Source organism: Camelus dromedarius, chromosome 31 (assembly GCF_036321535.1).
Source record: "Camelus dromedarius isolate mCamDro1 chromosome 31, mCamDro1.pat, whole genome shotgun sequence".
Lineage (NCBI taxonomy): Eukaryota > Metazoa > Chordata > Mammalia > Artiodactyla > Camelidae > Camelus > Camelus dromedarius.
Genome location: NC_087466.1, coordinates 13,030,338 through 13,054,669, shown reverse-complemented (window position 1 = coordinate 13,054,669; position 24,332 = coordinate 13,030,338). Strand labels below are relative to the sequence as shown.

At 44.4% G+C, this 24,332-nt stretch overlaps 1 long non-coding RNA gene across 1 annotated transcript in view; it reads left to right on the top strand.

Moving 5' to 3' along the window:
* LOC135319774 (uncharacterized) overlaps window positions 1–24,332 on the top strand; it is a 250,971-nt gene that overhangs the window by 154,606 nt on the left and 72,033 nt on the right. Inside the window, exon 3 of the long non-coding RNA XR_010378644.1 lies at window positions 19,712–19,826. This is a non-coding gene — a long non-coding RNA (uncharacterized LOC135319774). The remainder of the gene's footprint in view (window positions 1–19,711; window positions 19,827–24,332) is intronic.

Below are 24,332 nucleotides of genomic sequence, written 5' to 3'. Positions count from 1 at the left end.
GGGAAGGGATGAACAAATCCATTAAAATGTGCATCCTCTTTGACACTTAAGTTGCCCTTGAAGAATTTATCCTGAAGAAACAAGGATGCACACAGAGACCTCCTCCTGCCTTCTTTTGCAGTGGAGAGAACACAGAAACCCTCTATCTGGGCAACAGACTTACAAAGTGACTCCAGAGTCTGCAATCTGATGCTCTGCACTATGTACTTTTGGTATGTAGCTTCTAGAAAACTCTGTATGGATGAAGTCAGCGGCAATGCTCTCTGGTGATTGGACTATAGGTGGTTTTGATGTTTTTCCTTTTGGTCTATGTGTATTTTGAGTTTTCTGCTAAGATCATCCATTCCTTATATATCTTACCAAAAATAGAAACTGAAAAGAAATATCCGTATTTAAGTCAATCCAACTGGCTGTGCTCTTTCTGTGTGCCTTCTGTTGTGAATGGACCACCTCATGTCACAGCCAAAGTCACCAGACATTGCGGACAGAGGGGGCCCCTCCCTGTGCTGTCAACCAGGGTGTACATCACAGTCTGAGTCGTGTCCTGGTGCCATGTGGGGCTTTTGAAATCAAGGCACGTTGCGTAAGAGCAGCTAGCCCTGGAGACATGGGGCTGTTTATCACCCCTGGGTTATTTTTATTGGTGTGTAAACCGAGCTTTCCTTCTTGGGAACTTCCTGAGGCTGTAGAGAATCCTGAATCCCCTGCAGAGGGAAGAGAGAGTTGGCCAGAGCATGGGAAGGCCTTGGCCGGGGATTTTGCATGAAACCCCCTGTCCAGAGTCAGAAAAAGGTGTCAAAAGGAACTTGACGCCTGGCCCCGCACCCTGGGCATTTGCCAGTGGAGGAGATGATGGTGTTGATGATGGTGATGATCATAATGATGTTAATGTTACAAATAAAGCAGACAGTCCTTGCTTCGCATGGTCATGCAGACCTTCAGGACGTACAAGCTCAAATTGTGCAAAACGATCTTAAAAATCAATGGGATAAAATAAGATTATTCTGTGACCTTTAACTTTTTTTTTCTGTCCAAACATTGAAAACTCTCTTACTGTCAGTTATAAATGTTTAAGGAAATGAGAAACTAGTAAAACTAACATGTGTTTAGTATAGTTTAATTTAGACCATTGGAAACATTGAGAATTAAAGTCTTGTATTTCCTTGTGTAAAAGCCATCAAAAATAGTTTGAACAGCGCTTGCTTTCTTCTGGTTGTTTAACTCGTAATATTGAGGGAGCATCTTTTATAGGCCTTAGCAAACTGTCATATTCCTCTCTAAGACTGGGTCAGTTTCCAACATTTTATCCATTGTACTTTCAATGTCGTGAAATATCTTGGAGCGTTCCTGCTGGCCTCACTTCCTCTGGGATATCTTCATCCTTTTCGTCACAACCACTTCCCTCATTTATGTCAGTAAATCTGTCTTCCTCTGGCAGCAGGTCTAGAGCCTCTTAAATAGAGACAGTGTCAACGTTCCCACGATCATCTGTTTCTTCTGTAAGCCTGTAATCCTCTCATGGTTAATTTTATGTCAACTTGGCTGGGCCGCAGTACCCAGATATTTGGTCAAACGTTATTCTGGAAACTTCTGTGAAGAGACTTTTCAGATGCAATTAACATTTAAATTGGTGGACTTTGAGTAAAGCAGATTACCCTCCATAGTATGAGTGGGCCTCATCCAATCAGTTGAAGGCTTTCATAGAAAAAGATTGATTTCCCCCCAAGGAAGAGGGAATTCTGCTTACAGATAGCGTTTAAACCCAAGCTGCAGCATCAACTGTGTCTGCAACCTGCTGGCCTACCCTACAGATTTTGGACTTAGCAACCTCCTTTATCTACCTGTCTATCTATCCATTCATCTCTCTATCTCTCTCTCTATCTCTCTATCTTTCTATCTGTCTGTCTGTCTATCTATCTATCTATCTATCTATCTATCTATCCATTTATCCATCCTTCTACTTACCTACCTACCTACCTATCCATCCATCCACCCATCCACCCACCCATCCATCCTTCCATCCATCCATCCTTCCATCTGCCTATCTATCTGTCTGTCTTTCTGTCTAGAGTATATATATATATATCATCTCTGTGCATCATAACTGATATATATGTAGTTAGATAGATAGATAGACAATTGTCTTCTATAATTTGTTTCTCTGGAGAACCCCGACCCTTGATTATCTCCAGTGACAAACCCCACCGAAGCCTGATTCAGATCTCACTTCCAGCGTCACTTTTTCGCTTCTTTGCTGCACTGCTCTTTCATCTCTGTTGGCCAGTTCATTCCTTTTATTGTCTATTTGTATAAAATGTCACACGGGTTGTCCCTGAGAGACAGGGAGTCAGCACTCACTGTCTGCGTGTGAACTGAACGGCAGATGCTCAATGACCAGTCGCCAGCAGACTTGGAAAGAAGCGACGTGATGGGTCACTGACTGTGACGCACATCGATTATTTACATAGTGATCTGTGGCCTGAAGAGCTGGCAGCAAAGTTTGTACTTTGTGCAATCACTCACACTTCATATACCGCGGTCGGTGAAATTGGAACCACGTTGGTCGTGGGGGGAAGGGGGAGGCGAGTGGTTAGTGTTATTTTTTTAAACTTGGTAACTGAAGTTCATGCATATCAGAACCATGCAAAAGCAAGGACTGCTCTAATAATAAATAATAGCTAAGATTTCACGCCACCTATGGGTCACGTGCCCTTGGGCCAAAGACGTGGCCCTCAGAGCTTTTCAGAGCCTCAGCTTCCCCCCTTGTAAAGCTCAAGTGAGATAATAATACACATAAAGCTCATCCTCACTGGCACATGGCAAGCAGTAAATGCGAACTTACCTCGTTGTTACCAGGAAGGCGTTCCAACACTTACCCGGAACTGGGATTGGCCGCCCTCCGCCTCCCCAGTGCACTGGGAGCTACTTAAGGAAAATGAACTTTTTCAGTCTCTGGCCTGGGCTCCCAGCGTGGTGCCTGGCACAGAGTAGGTGCCCATTAAATGCTTGTTAAATGAGTGAATAAAAACCAAGAAGAGCTTGTTCCCAGCCTGCCCATGTTGAATGTAGCTGCAGAGAGTAGCCAATAACATTTATTGAGAACACGTCAGGTGCCAGCAGCAGACGGTGCCAGGCCCTTTCTGGTGCGTGATCCAGTTTGCTCTCCAGGCAGCCCCATAAGGTGGGTGTCGTTATCACCCGTGTATTTACGTTACAGAGAGGCAGGGATGGGGTTTCCACCTGGCCAGCATCTGGTCTCTGTCCAGCAGGGTCCAGAGGGCCAGCATATGGCAGGGGGATTAGAGGGCGTGGGAGAGGGGTGGGGCAGGGCTTTTTAAGAGGAGAGCCCTCATCAACGGGGTGCAGACCTGCAGTGATCCCCGAGCTATACCAGCCTTTGGTGCCGCCCTCTGTTCAGAGAGACCTCTTGCCATAATCCTGCGCCTTGCCGGTCCTTACCACCTCCCTCCTTCCCATCTGTCTCCTCCCTGTCCAAACTTGCCCGGCCTGGGTTTCATCGCTCCAGGCTCCTGCTCCCTGTTGCTGATAATGGGTGGTACTGGGTTACTCAGCTAAACAGATCCTCGCTCTCCGTTGACCACCCAAGTCACTGCTGAAGCAATTAATTAGGGAGCCAGATGCGGCCGTGGGACAGCTCATCTGTTGCTAAATTGAGCTGTTATTTAATTTTTTATTGTTCTTCAAGCTATCACAAGAGGGTTGTTTTGTAAGCTCCTCTCAACACTCCCTGAAGTGGCTCTTCCCGCCACTCCGGGTGTGATGCACAACAGGTATTCAAGAAATTCTCGTTTGGTTTACTGTTTTATTATCTCTCCTGGAAAATCGAACAGTTTGTACCTCCAGAGACAGAAGAAAGGGGAGTAGATCTGGTCGCCATGCCTGGGGAGCCGGAGGCCCAGTGCCACCCACCTGTCAACCCTCCCACCTCCCAGCACCCAGGGAGACCCCTAGAGCACCAGGGAACCAAGTTTGAAAACCCCTTGAACATTTTCTCAATTGGCTGACTTACCTGTTTTCCGTAAACTTCTTGACAGCAGCTAGGACTTAAAAAAAAAAACCAAAACACCAAGAACTTGGAGCCAGATGCAATTTGCTTTCTGTCTCTGCTACTTACTGCATGCTTGACTTGCAAGAAGCCCGTTAACCCTTAACCTCATGATGCCTCAGTTTCCTCCTCTGCAAAATGGGGATAATCATAAATACCTGCTTGGGAGCACTGTCACAATGATCAGATTAGCAATTCAAGTACCTCGTAAATTACGAGACAAATGTGTGTGGCTCTTTCTCCCGCAATGGTCTGGACACTGTAGGCACTAAGGAGATGCTGGATGAGTGTAAGTTGACATACCACATTTCCCGGGGCCTCTAGCAACAGACCGAATGGTGGCAATGTCAGGTGCAGTGATTGGCCAGCCTGTGGGTAATTCTGGGGTGAGGGGGTGGGAGGGCGGGCATTCTCTACGCCCCATCAATTATCTCTATCGCACAACCACTTCTCTGTTTACTTGTCAGACTAGTCCTGTCTCCAGTACCTCTTTGGGTCTGGGCAGCAGTTTTTCCCTAAGAAAGGGAAAGAGGAACTAGTGACTTCTTAGATAGCATCGTCCCACCTGGCTTCCGTGGGTCCCCCTCCAAGCTTTCTCCTCTCCTTGGCACATGTTTGGAGCCAGCTTCCTGTGGCCCCTGGAAAGGAAAACTGGGCTCCAGTCTGCACGATTTTAGCTGCCTGGGGCTCACCAGCTTACACAGCAGTGCTCTATTCAAATCTGTTTCTCATGAGATGCGTTAGCTGAGCATTTACTATGTGCTACGAATTTTAGGTAGTGAATCCTCAGACCTACAAGATGAGCACCACTGTTGACCGCGTTTTACAGATGAGAAACTGAGGTTTAGCAGTGAAAGGGAACCAGGAAGGGGCCGAGTCAGCATCTTGGACCAAATCCCATGGGCCCAAGACCCCCATGTGCTAACCACTGCCCTACACTGCCCCTAATGCCGAAACCCATGGTCACACCATCATGGTTTCGGTAATGCTCACACTTCCGATGGGGCTCTCTGATGGTCCTCATAAAAGGAGACAAATGGGTTATTTCAGCCCCAGACTGACCTTGTTTCTGAGGATCTTCAGGCCTGGCTCTTTGTGTTTTGCAGCTGGGTTTCCCTGGTCCTCTGAAGGGTCATCCCACTCTTCAATTTAGCATTTGACACATAACGATGGGTCACCCATGCTGTGCCACACACACTGTGCGGGCACTGAGGTTACAGACAGGTCCCTGCCCCAGGTGACAGAAAAGTAAACAGATGATGGTCTTTAGGACCCAGATCTACTGCTCTCTCATGGGGTGGAGCCCAAACCCAGTAAAGGATACCCATAGAATCCCGAAGGTTGGCAGTCTGTCCTTCCCTCCCATATCAGTTATGTGGTGCTGCCTAACAATATTCCCACAGCCTAGAGGCTTCAAACACCATATATTTACTATCTCATAGTTTTTGCAGATTCAGAGTCCAGGCAAAGCTTATCTTGGCCTTCTGCTTAACACCCCTCACTGCAGTCAAGAGGTCAGCTGGGGCTGTGATGTCATCTGAAGCTCAACCAGGAAAAGATCGGCAGCTGCAGAAGGAGGGGGCAGAGGTGCCCGTTAGGGTCTGGCCTCAGCGGGAATAGCTCAAAGATACATTCTTTACCAGGAAAACTAACTCCCATTGGTTTTTTGACAACTTACCAGCTGAAAGCATGTCTATCGTCTTCATAGACTTGACTTAGATTCCAAAATATCCTCCTTTAAATGCAAATAAAGAAACAATGAGATACTGTTTCATACCCATTGGATTATCTGAACAAAATCTGATGATTCCAAGTGTTGGCAAGAATGTGATGAAACAAGAACCTCTTTTTCATTGCTGATGGGTTGGCAGTTGCTGGCAGATTAGAAACTTGGAAATATTAAGTAAACCTAAGGATACCTTTAGGCACAGACACTATGCCTCAGCAAACAGGTTTCTAGATGTATGCCCTAGAGAAGCTCTCACACATGTGCACAGACGTGCACAAAGATGTTTATTATAGTATTATTGATAAGAACAAAAATTGGAAGATAATAACTGTCTCTTACTAAGAAGGCTGATTAACAAATGGTGGTTTACTTATAAATTAGGATACTATTCAGCAGTTAACATGAATAAATTAGGTCTCAACACACATATAAAAAGGCAACTATCACTATATATAAAAATAGATTTTTAAAAAGTTTCTGCTGTATAGCACAGGGAGTTGTGTTCAATATCTTATAATAATCTTAAATGAAAAAGTATATGAAAATGAATATATGTATGTATATGCATGACTGGGACATTGTGCTGTACACCAGAAATTGGCACATTGTAACAGATGGTACTTCAATTTTTTTACAAAAGGCAACTATTAGAGAACAAAACAGGTTGTCAAATTTTGTACATGGATAGAAACACTTCTAGAATGAGAGAGAAAGGACCTCTTAAACCCTACTCCTTCATAAAAGCAACAAGAATACTATCAAAAATTGTCAAAATCAACTTTTTGAGGACTCTGGAAATTAACTGAATACTTACAACAACCTAAGGAATTTTTTCAATGGCTGAATTTCAGTGACAGTAGTGAATTTTGCTGTGTTTTAACTTACCCTAATCCCATCCTTCTCCCTCAGCTCTGTGGTGGCCTTGAAAACCAACAGCCTTGCAAGTAGGATAGCTATGAAAACCAGCAGCCTAGCTGCTGCTGGAGGAGTCAGATGGGTTTAGAGCTCACCAAAAGCTCCATCCCCAGAGAATTATCACATTTAACCTGTCTCATGGCTTGCTGGAAAGCTCCATTCTTAGGGCTTGTCTTTATCTGACCTGACTCAGAGCTCACCCAGTTTTATCCCCACAGCATTTGTCAAAAACAATCAGTGGCAATTTTTAACATCACAGTCACTGAGGCAGTTTTACTGTTTGGGGCTGAAAGAAGCTGACAGACAACTGAAAAAAAAGAAAGGAGCTGTCAGCTCTCCAAAGGTGGCTTCAAAAAGCTCTAATATAGACCTAGGCATCCAGAAGACCATGCACACATGCAAGGCTGGGTGTATGCTCAAGAAATACCTTAGCAAAACCGTATGTCTCAACTCTGGCTGACCTTGAGGATCTGTACAAGTGGAAATTAAGGTTAAGGCAGTTATAAACCACCTGCCACAGCACAGAAAGTATACCCCAACACTCACAGGCCCTCAGAAAAGGCTGGCAACTAACTGGTTCAAGGCATTTATGAAAATCTCTGTTCAATGAAAAGCTGACCATTAAGCTAACCAAGCAGAGATTTCAGTAATCATGCACACTTGACAGAATTAGTCCAGGACAGTCACTAAACAAACAGTAACAACAGCAAACAGCAAAAGCAAAAGCCCTAGGGAGGGAGAAAGTCTGATTTCCAGAGTTGCCACATTATGTTACTAAAATTGTCCAGTTTTCAATAATTAAAAAAGACATTGAAAAAAACAGGGATATGTGGCTCATACATAGGAACCCGTCCCTTTGGAAGCCAAGACATTGGACTTACTAGACAAAGATTTAAAATTAGCTATTTTAAATATGTTCAAAAGTCTAAAGGAAGCCATGTCTAAAGAATGAAAGGCGAGTGTGAGATGCTATATCACCAAATAGAGACATCAAAAAAGAGATAGAAATTACTTTAGAAGAACCCAATAGATATTCTGGAGTTGATAAATACAATGCCATAATTGGAGTGAAAAATTCAGTGAAGGGACTCAACAGCAGAATTGAGTTGGCAGAAGAAGGAATCAGCAAACTTGAAGACAGGTCAATTGAGAGTATTGAGTTTGAGCAACAGAAAGGAAAAAGGAATGAAGATAAATGAACAGAGCCTCAGAGACCTGTGGGATACCATCAAACATATCAACTATGCATAATGGGAATCCTAAAAGGAAAGGAGAAAGAGAAAGGTGCAGAAGGAATATTTAAAAAAAAAATAATATCACATATTTGATTAAAAAAAAAAAAAAAAGAAATCCATCTGCCCATCCAAGAAACTTAACAAACTCCAAGTAGGGTAAACTCAAAGAGATCCATATCTAGACACAGATATGCCACTGATAGTCAAACTGTCAAAAGTAAAGACCAAGAGCAAAAAGCAGAGAAAAGTAACTCATCACCTCAATAAGATTAACAGTGGATTTCTTATCAGGAATCACAAAGTTTGTGAAGCAGGGTGTTGACATATTCAAGGTGCTGAAAGGAAAACGCTGCCAACAAAGGAGTCCATATCCAGTATATCTATCCTTCAAAAATGAAAATGAAATTAAGACATTGACAAAAAAAAAAAAAAAGAATATTTATTGCTAGGAGATCTGCCCTACAAGGAATATTAAAGGGAGTCATTCAGGTTAAAATGAAAGGGCTCTAGGCAGTAACTTGAATCCACACAAAAGAAATTAAGAGCACAAGTAAAGATAATTACACAGGTAAATATAAAATAATGCATACGTATATTTTTCTTTTCCTTTCTTATTTAAAAGACGTCTGCATAAAGTCTAACTCCCAACCTCAGCTGATGGGCTTATAACGTGAAAGATGTGATTTTTCTTTGTATTGTATTATAAGACAGCAGAAGCACAAAGGAGGGGGTAAGGAATATGAGGCAAAATTTTTGTGTATTTTTGAAATCAAATTGTATTAATCTGAACTAGATTGCTTTAAATTAAGGTGTTATCTGTAATCTCCAGGGCACCACTAAGAAAATACGTCAGAAAATACAGTAAAGGAAAGAACAGTGGAATTTAACTAGAAAATATCTATTTAACACAAAAGGAGGCAATAATAGAGGAATAGAGGTTTAAAAAAAAAAAAGACATAGACTCATAGAAAAAGCCTAGTTATAGATAGCTTGTCTATAATTACATTAAACTCTACCATATCAGTATTTATAGTAAATGTAAGTGAACTGAACAGGCCAATCAAAAGGCAGAAATGAGCAGGATAAATTTTAAAAATCCAACTCTATGCTGTCTACAAATAGACACAGTTTAGATGAAAAGATACAAGTAGATTGAAAGTAAAAGGATGGAGAGAGATACACCATGCAAATGGTAGCCAAAAGGGAAGTAGATTAACTATAAAAATATCAGATAAAATGGACATTAAGGAAAAAAACTACTTGAGACAAAGAAGGACATTTCATAATGACATATTAATCTAGGAGATAACAACAGAGCCTCGAATTGCATGAAGCGAAAACTGACAAAACTGCAAGGAGAACGAGACCATTCAGCAATAAAGGTTGGACACTGTACTTTGACACTGTACTTTCAACAGGCAGAAGATTCACAAAGAAATAGAAAGCTTGAACAGTGCAAGGCTTCTAGACATCCATAGAACACTTCAGCCAACAACATCAGAAAACATTCTTCTCAAGTGCACATGGAGCATTCTCCAGGATAGCCCATATCCTGGAGATCATTGAAAAATGCTCATTAAATTTTAAAGGATTTGATCTGTAATTCAATAAACTTCCTATGAAGAAAAGCTCAGGCACAGATGGCTTCACTGGTGAATCCTGCCTAACATTTAGAGAATAATTAACTCGGATCCTTCATACACACTCCCCCCAAAATAGGAGAAAATACTTCCCTGATCATTCTGTGTGACCGGTATTACTATGATACCAAAACCAAGACATCCAAAGAAGACTACAGACCAGTGTCTCTTGTGAATATAGGTGCCAAATTTCTCAGCAAAGCGAACCAAATCCAGCAACCTAGAACATGGATTATATACCATGGCCAAGTGGGATTTATCCCAGGAATGGAAGATTGGTGTAACATATTAAGAATGTAATCAACATAATACGCCATCTTCATAGAATAAAAGGGAAAAATTCAGTAATTTCAGTACGTACAGAAAGAGTATTTGACAAGATCCAACATCTTTTCATGATTAAAAAAAAAAAAACACAAAGCACTTAAAAACTAGGAATAGAAGGGAGCTTCCTCAATCTGATAAATAGCATCTATGAAAAACCCACGGCTAACATCATACTTAATGATGAAAGACTAAATAATTTCTCTCTGGGATCAGAAGCAAGACAAGGATATCCACTGTCACTACTTCTATTCAACATTGTACTGAAGGTTTTAGCTCGGGCAACTAAAGAAAGAAAAAGAAAGAAAAGGCAACCAGATTGGAAAGGAAGATGTAAAACTGTCTCTATGTGCAGATGACATCATCTTGTCTGTAGAAAATCCTTAGGAATCTACAACTGCAAAAAACAAAACCAAAGGACTATTAGAGCCTTAAAACGAGTTAAACAAGATTGTAGGATACAAGACCAATATACAAAAACAGTTGTATTTCTATACATTAGCAGTAAACAATCTGAAGATAACGTTAAGAAAATGGTTCCACTTATAATAGCATAAAAAAATAAAATACTTATGGGTACATTTAACACAAGTAGTGCAAGTCTTGAATATTAAAAACTATCAAATGCCATTGGCAGATTTAAGAAGATATAAATAAATTGAAATAAAGCCCAAGATTATAGATCAAAAAACATTATATTGTTAAGATGGCAATACTGCCCAAAGTAATCTGCACGTTCAATGCAATCTCCATCAAAATTCCAGCTGCCTTTTTCACAGAAATTGACTGGCTGATCCTCTAGTTACATGAAAATGCAAGAAATCCAGAAGAGCCGAAATTCTTGAAAAAGAAGAACAAAGTTGGAGGACTGACACTTCCAAATTTCAAAGTTTACCGCAAAGCTAACATAATCGAGACAAGTGTGGCACTAGTATAGGAATAGACAGGAATGTATGTAAAATTTTATAAACGCACAGGACATAATACTATCAATTATTTCGAGTTACAGGGAGCAGTTCTCAGAGCTTTCTGAGATGCTCTTCCTGGGTTATAATCCTCAGATTTGGCTCAAATAAAATTTTCCATTTCTTTCTTAAAAAATAAAATAAAGTTACATACACATGCAGTGAAAATATAACAACATATGTAAGAGTGAAATACCAACTTCAGGATTGTGGTTCTCTCCTAAGGAGAGAAGGAAGGGAAGGGATACGTTTGTAATGTATCTTTTTCTTTCCAAGACAGACATCAGAACAATTACAGGAAAATGTTAACATCAGTTAGATTGGGCTTCTGGGTACGTGGATGTCTGTTATTTTATGTTCTGTACTTTTTAATGTTTGAAATCATTAATGATTATAAGTTCTAGGGGTCAAATGAACCCTTCTATTTCCTTAGCCTGTAGTGGGTTGAATGGTGGCCCCTCAAAGATATTTCCATTTGTGGATGTGACCTTGTTTGAAAAATGGGTCTTTCTAGATGTAATAAAGTCAAGGATCTCAAGATGAGATTATCCTGGATTAGGATGGTCCCTAACTCTGATAACAAATGTCCTTATAAGAGAGAAAAATAGAAGGCGGAGAGACACACACAGAGGAGAAGACCATGTGAAGACAGAGGCTGAGGTTGGAGGGGTGTAGCCATAAGCCAAGGAACACCAGGAGCCACCAGAACCTGGAAGAGGCAGGTCAGGACCCTCCCACAGAGCCTTCAGAGAGAGTGTGGACCTGACCACACCTTGATTTCTGACTTCTGGCCTCCAGAACTGTGAGAGAAAAAATTTCTATTGTTTTAAGCTACCAATTTGTGGTTGCTTGTTACAGCAGCTACAGGAACTCATACACTGCCTGTTTCTTCCTGCTCAGCTGGCCCTTGTCTTCTCCCAAGCACTGATCTGACCATCCCAGAAGTCCATGGCCTTTCTCTGCTCCACAGTTTCCTTCTTGCACCAACAAGTCATTTCCCCTGCTACAAATAGAAAGGAGAGGTGCCTTTGTGGCCATAACCAAGGGGAGCCACATTTCACTTGACCTAAGGGGCCATTTTCACTGGTTTTGCTGCTGGATTTGATGATCTCATAGCTTGTCCTGCCAAGCCCTCTTCCCGCTTCTGTGGCTGCTTCCTGTCACCTCCAACCCCTGCCAGTTGCACTCAGGCCCCTTCTGATTGGCTCCTTCCTGGTCTTGACTGCCCCAGAATCTCTTACCCACTGGGACATGGGCAGCAGCTGCTTCCTGCTGCCAGCAGCCCGAATAATGCCTTATAACTAAAACAACACACGAGATGAAACACAGTAAGAGAAAATGATCATTCTAGCTCCTTTCCCATAGATCCTCTCACTTACATTTATGAACTAGGTACAATTACTATTCTTGTCTTCAGATGCTCTGAGAAGTTAAAGAAATTGCCCAAGATCATATAGCCAGACTGAGCTGGGCTTTGAACTTGGACCTGGCTAATTCTAGACATGCTGGGTGAGGATCCTGGCAGAGCGACTCACTGGTTCTGTGAAATCAAAGCTGTTACTGAACCTCTCTGCTCCTCCATTTCTGCATCTGTAAAAGACATAATAATGACCATTTCTGTCTCAGAAGCTGTGAGGATTAAATGAGGTTTCTGTAGAAAGCCCTCGCTTGGCACCTAGGAAGTACTCGATAAATGTCAGCCAGTATTCTCAACGTCAGTGATGGTTCTAGCAAATTTCTGTTTGGCGTACATCCCACTCTGTTCAATACTCCATAGGGAAACGGTTTTGTTGGGTTGGTTAACTTAAAAAAAAATAACAATGCTCAGTTTTACTTTATTCTGAGCCAATATTATCTGTTCTAGTGGACCTACAAGTGCATTTCAGGGCTTCTATTTGAAGTCTGAAGTCAGGGCTAGGGCTCGTGGCTGTTTGTGCCATGTGCTTTGGGACCAGAGGGAAAGTTCTCAAAGGGGCTGGTTGTGGGCAGCGAGTGGCTCCACCATGTAGCACACTTTTTGCAGCAAGCTCGCTTCCTGCCAGAGTTGAAGATCTCCCAGGCTTCGAGGGCTCCGTCAGAGGGAAAATGCCTTTTTTTCTCTGGCTTTATTTGCTCAGGGTTTAAAAGGTATTTCTGGGCTTTGGCTAAGAGGAAATTTAGCTTTCGAGCAAATCCTCGTGCGCTGGTTTTCTGTAAACATCTGAATATAGTGTGTGCAGCTTGGAGCCCACTCCACTTGGCTTTTCCCAGATTTGACAGCCAGTTAGGATGGAATGAAGTCAGCTTGATATTTATACAGTGACATCAGCCTTGACAAGCAGGTTCTAGATATTACTGCTGGGGTTGTTGCCCCAGCACCATACTAGGGACATGCAGGGAGGTAGATGCTGGTTACTTGGTGGGAGTGTTGGGAAGGGATGGAGAATCAGGTGGCATGATAAAGACCTTCCTCCTGCATCACCATCCAGGAAGCTTTCTGAGATGGGAGGTTCATTCCATCACTTCCTCAAATATTTCCTGAAGACCTACTGTGTGCCAGGCTCTGCACTTGACATAGGAGACTCTACCTTTATGGAGCTTGAATTCTGGTGGAGGTGAGCCCTTTTCCAAGGAAACAGACCAGAATCTCATTTATATTAAAAATCCATCCAATAACATCTGTATGAGTGAGGATAGGCTGACTGCTGTAACAAACAGCCCCATCCCAGTGGTTACCCCCATAAAGGCTGAGGTCCACATCACAGTCCAGTATCGTTCACGTTGGAAGAGCCTGGCTCCATGCAGTCACTCAGGGCCCAGGCATCTTCCAATTCAGTGGTTCCACCCTCCCCTAGGGTCTCAGAATCTTCCATGGGATCCTCTGCATCTGACCAGCAGATATAGAATGACAGGCTTTTTTTTTTAGGGCCAGGCTTGGAAGTGACAATTCTCACTTATCCTCAGACCCCATTGGTCAGATTTCAGTGACATGAACCTGCCTAACTGCCAGGTCCACCTGTGTGTCTCAGAGAATGAGGACGCGGAGTTTGGTGAGCGCACGGCACTGTCTCTGTCACAGGGTCTATGTCCTCAGGACCATGTGAGGACACCAGAAGGAGTGTCCATGGTGCCGATGGTGAGCGTGGCCGACAAGAGTGGGACGCTCAGTGCTAAGTGCCAGGCTCTCTGCTCACAATGAGGACAGAGCGTCTTCTGAGCCAAGACGGCCTGCCTTCCACCCAGCTCTTCTGGGTAATAGCCATGCCCCCTCGGGCAAGTTGCCCCATTTCTCCAAAACTCAGTTTGCTCAGCTGGAAAACAGAGATGCTAATCACAGTCCTGACATCACAGGTTCGTGTGAAGAACAAGTGGGCTGGGAGTGGAGAACTAAGTTGTAAGTTCAGTGCCTGCCGTGCGGTCAGCACCTTATAAATGTGGGTCACGAGAAGAGGAAGCTGGGCTTGACTTCCCTATGCCACTTACGAGACGTGTAATGACCGTGGCCAGGTCACCTTGACCCCTCTGAGCTTCAGCCTTGGAATCTCCAAAACAAAGATAATAATCATCCCTGCCCCAGAAGGCAGCATTAGGATTAAAGGCATTAAATGAAGCCTGCTTGATTTATTGCCTTATTTATTTAAGGAAAAAGCTTACCATGCAGCTTGACACATAAGTACTCAATGAGGCTTAGGTATTATTATTATTATTATTAATTATTATTATTAGCCTTTTACATATATTACCTCGTTTAAGTTTCCCATTTACTTCCTGAGATAAAAGGCAGTAAGTAAAGTTGCCCGTGTGTGTATGTGAAGGAGCTAATCACGTGCTCTGGGCATGAATGAATGAATGAGTGAATGCAGAGAGGGATGAACGATAACCTGTGTCTTCTGTGACTGTAGGCTCACAGACTCCATTTCTCGGAGCAATGGTGAAGTCTGCCAAAATAAAGTAACTTTCCCACATCAGTGACTCATTTGGCAGGAATAACAGCCTTGCAAACTGAATAGAGACAGAGAGGGAGGAGGCCACGGACTGGGGGTGAGATGGGAGGGAGCTCTGTAATGACTCGAGAGAGAAGAGCCAGCTTCTTATTCTCCTGCTCTCCCTCTCTCTTCCTTTTTAACCAAAAATGTAGTATATAAATGTAGACAATGAAGCTTTAGAGTTGGGGACATAGAGGCGCCAAGCTATCGAGTGGCTTTGGGTATCAGGAGCCAAGAAGGGGGCCTAGAGACGGCACTGTCAGCCCCTCGCTGGGTGGACAGGGGCCCAGGGCTCTTATCATGGCCACATGGAGCATGGCAGGGTCAGGTCTCCAGCCCGGGCTCCTTCCTTATCCCACTGGCTCCAGGTGTGTCCTCGGTCCCCTCGGATGCTTGCCCTTACCCAGCCATTCTCACAGCCTGCTCACGCCTCCTTCAGTGGCTGGGGGAGCTTCAGGGCAGAGAGAAGAAAGATCAAAGTCTGAGACCACAGGTCCTAGAAAGGAAGGGACTTAATTACCTACTTCTCATCCGCATGGTGGGGTTTTACGAGGAGGCCTCTAGGAGGGGTTCTGCCTGTCTCCTAGAAACCAGGCCAGAGGCAGTGAGCCTGGGATAAAAGAGATGGATGATAGACACGAAAAGGACCTTTTTGATCTCTGCAGTGATGAGGTTCCACCTGAAACAGGGCTCGGATGGGCCACTCAGACTTTCTCCCCACTGCTGCAGGATACGGTCCATCTCAGACCTGTGGTTAAGAGCATGGGCTTTGGGGTCAGAGAGACCTGGGTTAAAAATCAGTACTTGGAAAATTTACTTAACTTTCCAGCTGTTACTCTGTAAAATGGCGTACTCGTCTGCTAGGGCTGCCGTAACGAAGTATTACAAATTGGGTGGCTCCAACAACAGAAACTCGTTGTCTCACGATTCTGGAGGGCGGAAGCTGGAAATCAAAGTGACAGCAGGGTTGCTTCCTTCTGAGGGCTGTGGAGGGAAGGCTCTGCCCCAGGCCTCCCTCCTTAGTGTGTAGAGATGGCCCTCTCCCCCAGGGTCTCTTCCCATTGTCTTCCTTCTATGTGTGTCTGTATCTGTGTCCAAATTTCCCCTTTGTATAAGGACACCAGTCATATTGGATAAGGGCCCACCCTAATTACCTCATCTTAATTAATTATATCTCCAATGACCTAAATAAGGTCACATTCTGAAGTACTTGGTGGGAGGTGGGGCGGACATAATTCAACCCGTAATAAATGGGTGCTAGGTAGAACCTGTCTCACATAGTGGCTGCAAAGATTCAGTGAAGTAATACATGTAAAGTGCCTGGTCCAGAGCCTGGTGGGTTATAAGTGTCCAAAGAAACGTGACCTCGGATAATCATCATTATAATCGTGGACACTATTGGTCGCTCACCCAATGACCCTTTCTTTTTTCTTTCTTGATAAATTCCTCTGATGTTGTTCAGGGCAGCAGTCTGTCCAGGCCCAGCAAATGGGTCTAAATTAGAAAACAAGAACAACAACAACAAAAAAACAAAGGCAGTGTTGTTTCCCTTTGACAGTGATTGGTGTAGAGGTGGGCAGGTGAACTAGTTCTGGTCAAATAGATGTAATAGGAAGTCTTCGGGGAGGGGGGCAGAGGAGTCTTGGAAAGATTTTCTTTCCCAAGGGAAAAAGAATTGCTTAAGAATAATTCCTCTCTTTCCTTCTCTTCCTTTTTCTCTCATCTTGTATTTGACACTGTTATGTGAGGATGTAATGTCTGGTGCTGTGGCAGCTGTCTTGCAACCATAAGAACAGACATAATTAATATTCTGAGATTGGGAGAGTAAAAAAATAGAAATAGCCTGCAGTTCCTGATGACATTGTTGAGCCCTGACAGCAATGGGACCATGTGCACCTTGACCGTTTGTTAAATAAATAGTAAAAGTTCATATAGCATAAGCCACTATTAGTGGGGTTTTCTGTGATGGGCAGTCAATACATAACTGATTATTACTAGTGACAGCCAGCCTCCAAGGTGGACCCCAATGATCGGTCCTTGCCACCTGGTAGTCACACCCCTCTATGAATACCTCTGTAGTTCCTTCCCACATTGAAAAGTGCTGAGCTGCATAATAGCATATTGCAGACATGATGGAACATGACTTCCAAGGCTGGATCATAAGTGACATGGTGGCTTCTGATCCCTCCTCTCTCTTGGATCATTCATTTTGTGGGAACCAGCTGTTATATCATTAGGACACTCAAGCAGCCTTAGGAGTAAGTCCACGTGTTGAGGAACTGAGGTCTTCTGCCAACGAGCACCAATTTGCCAACACATCAGTTCGGCATCTTGGAAGCAGATCCTCCAGCCCCAGTCTAGCCTTCAGATGAGGCTACAGCCCCAGCTGACATCCTGACTGCAACCTCATGAGAGACCCTGAGCCAGAACCACCTAAGCTGCTTCTGAATTACTGGTGCAGAGAAACTGTGAAATCACTAATGTTTATTATTATGAACTGCTAAGTTTGTTGTTCATAAGAATACATTGTTATCCAAAACTGTCTAAGATCTGATCCCATCCTGTGTTCCTCGCCTTATCTTCCATAGAGTCCTTCATCCACCCTGTAGTCCAGCCCACTTGATCCATAGACATCACACTCTTCTAGGCTCATGCTGCTCCCTTGCCTGGAATACCCTCTCCCTCATCTCTCCAAGTTCTATCCGATCTATCCTTTCAAACTCAGTACCTCAGATTTCTTCTTCATGAAGTCTTTCCCAGTCCTCCTTAAAAGTGGTTTGTCCTCTTTCTGGATTTCTTCCAGAGCATTTGGATCATTTTAGGATCAATAAACATTTATTGAGCACCTACTGTATGTTAGATAGTGAGAGTATCTAACTCACTTTTCATGATTGTACTGAAATCATGAAAAGAATGGTACTCCTAAAATTGAGGAGCTTATGTTTTCAAATAGATGTTATAGATACATGTATAGCTTTTTCCCTTAAGGAAACACATTGAGACCAAGTTCAATAACTAATTCTAATCCTTTTTACCCCTACAGCCCTTAGCACATGTAAAAACTCAATGAATACCTATCAAATGAATGACTAAAAGAGGCTTTAATAAATAAGAGAAACCCAACACCAAACAACTTAAGTAGTAAACAGTATTGATTAGATTATATAACTAAAAATTCTATAGGGAATGTTTCAGGCAAGGCTGGATCTAGGAGCTCCACAAAATGTTGTCAGGGCCCTGAAATCTCTGTCTTATGGTGTTATATTGTTTCATTCTCTGGTAGATCCTCTTCACAAGGTAGTCTTTGGCAGTTCTCAACTGCAAGACCAATGGACAGAGCGTCTCTTCCCCCTCTGATCTTATAAAAGTCCCAGGATTGGCCCTAACCCTGAATCACATGGACAGCCCTGAACTAATCATTGTAGGTAGGGGAATGCAATGCTCTGGTTGGTTAGACCAGGATCATATGTCTATCCAGGATCATATGTCTTAGTCATCTGTTACTATATAACAAATTACCCCCAAATTTAGCAATTTAAAACAGCCCACATTTATTATCTCACAATCTTCCGTGGGTCAGGAATCCAGGCACAGGTTGGCTGGGTCCTCTGCTTCACATCCTCTCATAAGGGTGCTATGAAGGTGTTGGCCCTGGGTCCACAGACTCATCTGAAGACTCGAATGGGAAAGTACCCACTTCCAAACTTACTTAGTGGTTGTTGGCAGGACTCGGTGTTTCACAGGATTTTGGACCAAGGGTCTCAGATTCTCACTGACAGTTGCCTTGGCTGAAGGTTGCCCTTAGTTCCTTGCCACATAGGCTCCCCCACATGGTTGTTTACTTCATCAAAGCAAGCAGTATGAGATGGAAATAGAGATAGTCTGCCAGCATCACGGAAATCACAGAGGTGACCTCCCATCACTTTTGCTATATTCTGTTGATTAGAAGCCAGTTGTTAGGTTCAGCCCACACTCAGGAGGAGGGGATTATACAAGGGTGTGAACATCGAGAGACAGGGATCACCAGGGGCCACCTTGGAAGTCTGTCTACCACACACCCATACCAGCCAGAGGTGGAATCAGCTCCTCCTGAACTACATGGATGGGGAGTGGAGGGCGTAATCCCCGCAGATCCTTACCAGTATTGAACGCCGTTGGGGTTTTTCTTCCCCCCTCAACTTTGCTCGTTTGAAAGTCTATACCAATGATTTCTAAGTGTTGTTTGAGGTTACCTCTCTCAAGTAATAGTTGTTGAATCGCCCTGCAGATATATTCAATACCTGCATTTCCTCTTCTCACTGTTCTTTAGCCATTTAGCTGTGCTTGCCTTTAAATCCCCAACCAGATTATCAAACTCCCAGGAGCAAGGATCAGGTCCCTCTAGGGCACCCAGGCCAAATTCTCTGCCCTCCTAGAGACGGAACTAATGATATTTACCAACCGATGAGTTTCAGGCTTTTCTGATATTTGCTGAGCTCATGATTCTTTCAGAAGAGGGACCTTGAATCTACATAAAAATACACGTGTAACCGAAAGAAGCAACAAATCATGCTAGGTCCACAGAGTTCAGAAAAATTGCAGTTCCGGTCTGCGATTAATAACGTTTATTTAACTGTACCTCGTCATTTTGAAAAGAATGGCTGGATAGGAGGTGAGGCAGGAATGTTGTTTTATTCTTGGGATAAATGAAAGATTAATTTTTTTAAGTCTTTTAAATAACCCACTAAGAGACGCCAGAGATGAAACTGCTTTTAATTGGCCAGCATAGCCCTAGCTGTTAAAGGCTCAGGTGAATGGAATGAGATTTCAGTCTGTTGAAAACTTGATCTTGTCTTTTTTTTCTTTCTCTCTCTCTCTCCCCCTCCTTCCCAGGCCAAGGATTTACCTACCATGCTTCTCTCTGAACCAGAGGCCTTCTGCATGGCTGGAATCTTCAACCACCTTCTGCTTTTACTCACCAAACACAAGGCAGCAGCTGAAGGTTGGGGTAGGTTGGAAGGGAGTGAGCTCCTAAATTTTTAAAATTTTTCTGTCTTCAGTAGACATAAAGGTGTATCAGTGCAGTGGAAATGGCATGAACTCGGGGCTTGTCCTGGCTCCACCACTTTCTAGCAGTTGACCTTGGGCCAATCACTTGCATTTCTGAGACTCAGTTGCTTCATCTCTTCAAAGGAGATGACTAACACTGACCACAAAAGTTGGGATCCGAGGTGTGCGGGTAAGTGTTTAATAATTGGCTCTCTGGAGCAAAACCCTGATTTGCAGCATTTGCCAATTACCGTGGTGTAAATATTCCTGTCACGGCCAGTTTTAAGCTACCAGCATGAGGTCATTGAACAGAGTTGGGAAGAGTTGTGCAGGTGTACAGTAGCAGTGAATACTGTATAGTATTTTCCCAGTACAGACGTAATAGACAGAAATCATCTCAAGAGCATAAGTAATAGGATAATGCATTCAATTGATTTAGAAGCGAGGAGTTTTAAATACTTACTTCCTTTGTTTTTAATAGAATTCATTTGTGAGTTTATATAATTTCTTTTTAAAAAATAATAGCTGTGCCTCTCTCTCTGAGATTCTATTCCCTGGGGGACATGGGGACCCAAGGTTGAGCATGGGGAGAAGTCTGCAGGTAACTAAAGTACGGGATAGCTTATTGGGAAGTTTAGGTTCCCCGAATGCGACATCGAACAGACTTGTATTCAAACCCAGCTTCCCGAGATGGGTGGACTTGGTCAAGCAGTCTATCCTCTCTATAAAGTAATCTTCTCACATAAAAGAATTACTTTAGGCTCATCTGTAAAATAATCTTCTTCTCTTAGGGTTATTGCCAGGTCTAAATGAGATAACGTGGGGAAAGATTTTAGCACAGTGCCTGGCACATAGTAACAGCTCAATAAATGGTAGATGCTCTCATTGAGGATGTGATAATTGTGCTAATGGAAAAGTGTGAATGTCGCATTGGGAGCCTGGCAGAGGGACAGGTTAAGGAGCTGGGTTCAAGCCAGGTGCGAGAAAGCAGGCAGGGGCTATAGTTCAAGCTGGAAAATTGGAAAGGGGTTGCCTTGGGCAGATGGGCAGCCCCACCTTTAAAATAAAAAAAAACCAAACCCAAATAGGAACTTTGAACCTACCTCTTGCATTGGATGTACGTGTCTCTCTCTGGGGTGGGAACAAGGGTCGGGAGAGAAAGTCAATGAGCTTGAGAGTAAAAGCAGGTGAACTGATGCAAGGTCCAGTCTGCCTTCCTCCTCAGGCTGGTGGTGGTTATGGGGAGGGTTGTGGACCACCACTGTCAGCCTGGAGAATTGTGAACTCATGATGGTGGGAGTAGGAACCACTGCCACAGGCAGGGCATCAGACCAGAGCTGAACTTTAGAAAAGATCTGTTGCTTGGATAAGGAGCAGATTCTGTTGCTCAACCCAACCTGTCTTTATCACCAGAGACCCAACCCAGTGTCCTCTCTGGCTCAGCCGGAAACACCAGGACACTGGGAGGTGACCAGCTCATGTATTTGGAGCTGAAACTAGTGGGGAGCCGGAAATCTCTCCAGTGCTCCTCCACCAGGAGATGGTCCGGGCGGTGCTCCAGGAGCTCCATGGATCCCATCCGGACAGAAGGAAGAGGCTGGCAAGCTGTGGCTCCCTGCACAGGGCTGGGAAGATTCCTAAACGGCTGTGTGCACAGGCTGCAGCCTCACCCTTCCAGCCTGAGCTTGGCTTTTTTCTTAAACAAGAAATGACCAGTTGTTGTTCACTCTGAAGATACACCCAACCGGCTCATCAACTTGGCTGGCCACCTTTGATCTGCCTCCAGAGGCAGCTCCCCAGCTAACTTCCTCTTTCTGAGCTGCAGATGTGACAACCACAGCTAACATTACTGAGTGCTGGGCACTCCACATGCAGACTCTCATTTAATCCCCACCGCAGCCAACAAGTGGTTTTAATCTATTATCCCCATTTTACAGATGAGAAAACTGAGTTCAGATAAGAGAACAGACCCATTCATGGTCACTCAGCTAGTAAGTGGCTAAAGCCAGGATGTAAACTGTGTAAGCTGTGGCTCCACAGCTCACTAGCTGTCCACGGCCCAGAAAGTCCTCTGTTCCTCTGATGAGTTTCCCCTGGGACGGGACAGGCCAGGGGTGTGGCAAGCACCATGCAAAATATAAGGAGGCATTTACTCTCAGGCTCACACCACCCGGGGCTGGGTCCTGGCACAACCCCAGGAGCAAATGCCTTCCTGAATTCTATGCTCCAGTCACCTGCCCCAGCCCTACTTCTAGGTAAATACCCAGTTTTAGTAGCTTATTCCCCCCACCAAGGTCAGGGCAGTTCCCAGACAAGAAGAATGTTCTGGTCAAACCAGCTGTGACCAGAGTTTCTTTCTCTCACAATTCCATCACTGAAATTTTTAGATCTACTCCCCCTACCCACCCCTTCCTGGGAACTCAGCCTAGGAAAGGATGCCTGAGACTGTGGGGCCCATCTCTCGGAACCCTGGCCACAGCTCCCTTGACAGCCTGTTAGCTGGTGGCAGAGAAATCCAGTGCTTGTCTTCCCTTCCATCAAAAGCATGTCTCTCTCCCATAGAAATGTCCCATCTGGGTGAACTCAGTGTTGGAACCAACTCCAGGCACTGGAGTTAGACCTGAACTTGAATCTTGCCTTCGCTTCCAACCAGCCATGTGATTTGAGACAGAGGACTTTCCCCCTCTGTGCCTCTTTCGTAAAATGGGACCAATGATGTATGCTTTGCAGGGTGTTATCGGTTTCTTGTGGCTGCTCTAACAAGTTACCGCCAACTGGGTGGCTTAAAACCTAGGAAAGGATGCCTAAGACTGCAGGTCTCATCTCTCCAATCTTAAAAAAAAGAAGTATTGTCTCACAATTCTGGAGCCAGAAGTTCAAAATCCAGGTGTCAGCAGGACCATGCTCCCTCTCAAGTCTCGGGGGAAGGACCCTTCCTTGCTTCTCCCACCTTCTGGGGGCCCCAGGCATTCCGTGGCTTGTGGCAGCATCCTGCAGTCTCCCCCTCTGTCTTCACATGGCCTTCTTCCCTGTGTCTGTGGCCCCTTCTGTCTTTTATAAGGACATTCTCTTTGGATGTAGGGCCCAACCTAATCCAGTCTGATCTCATCTCAATTCCAACTTGGCTGTGTCCTCAAAGACCCCATTTCCCAACAAGGTCACACGCTGAGTTTCCAGGCGGACATGGATTTGGGGGAACACTAGTCACCTTGCTGCACAGAGACCGGCCTGACCTACAGCCCTCGAGCAGCCCGCCCCTCTGCCCTCTCCTACCTGACTCGGATCCTGTGATATTCAGTTTTATGTGTCAGCTTGACGGGGCCACAGGGTGCCCAGATATTTGGTTAAACACAATTTCTGGGTGTGTCTGTGAGGGTGTTTAAGGATGAGATTAGCATCTGGATGGGCAGACAGAACAAAGCAGATGGCCCTCCCCTCTGTGGCGGGCCTCCTCCAATCCCTTGAGGGGCCTGAATGGAACAAAAAGGCAGAGGAAGTGGAGCTCGCTCTCTCTGCCTGATTATTTCTGAGCTGGAGTCAGTCTTCCCCTTGGACTGGAACTTAGACCACTGGCTCTGCTGGGTCTCCAGCTTACAGACGGTAGATCGTGGGACTTCACAGCCTCCATACTTGTGCAAGCCAATTTCTTATAATAAATCTCTTTCTCTGCCTCTTCCTCTCAATAGATAGGTAGATTTGGGTATGTGTAATACCTGTATAGGCATATCTGTTGTCCCTTGGTGTCGTAGAGACTGGTTCCAGGACCCCCAGCAGATACCACAGTTCGAAGATGCTCAAGTCCCCTACACAAAGTGGCTTAGTACAATGAATCCAGTCAGCCCTCTGTATCGGCGGATGTGAAATCAGCAGATAAGGAGGGCTGATAGTACACCTGCATCTAGATATGGATTTATCTGTGTTCTGCCTATGCTACATCCAGGATATCTATCTCATATCTCTATCTACCTAGAGGTAGTTCTGCTTGTTTCTGTGGAGAACCCTGACTAATACAGAGGCTTTTCTTTCCCCCTATGGAAAGAGAAAAGATGCTTCTGAGAGCAGTGTACTTGGACAGGTCGCAGCCATCCCCTGTGCTTGTAGCCAGTTCCCTCTTCATCCACAGGCTCTGCTCTTTGGTTTCTGAGTCAGTGTGAGACAGGAGGAATCCAGGCCAGATCCTCCACTCGTCTGAACTGTGCTTTCCATAGGAATTAACTTTCCCAAGGAGGCTCACCACCCCTTGCTAGTCTTCACCCAGAGCCTGAGTCAGAACTGGAGAGACACCCTCGTGGGAGCCTGGCTTGTGGAGTGTCATGTCCAGTTGTCACAGGCCCATTGGGAAAGCATGGTGATGGCATTTGCAGAGGAGGAGCTGAGGGTCAGAGGAGTCCAGCAAGGAGCCCAGGGGCACACAGCTTTTATGGAGGGTGGGGCTTTGATGATTCACTGCCCCCAGCTCTCAGCG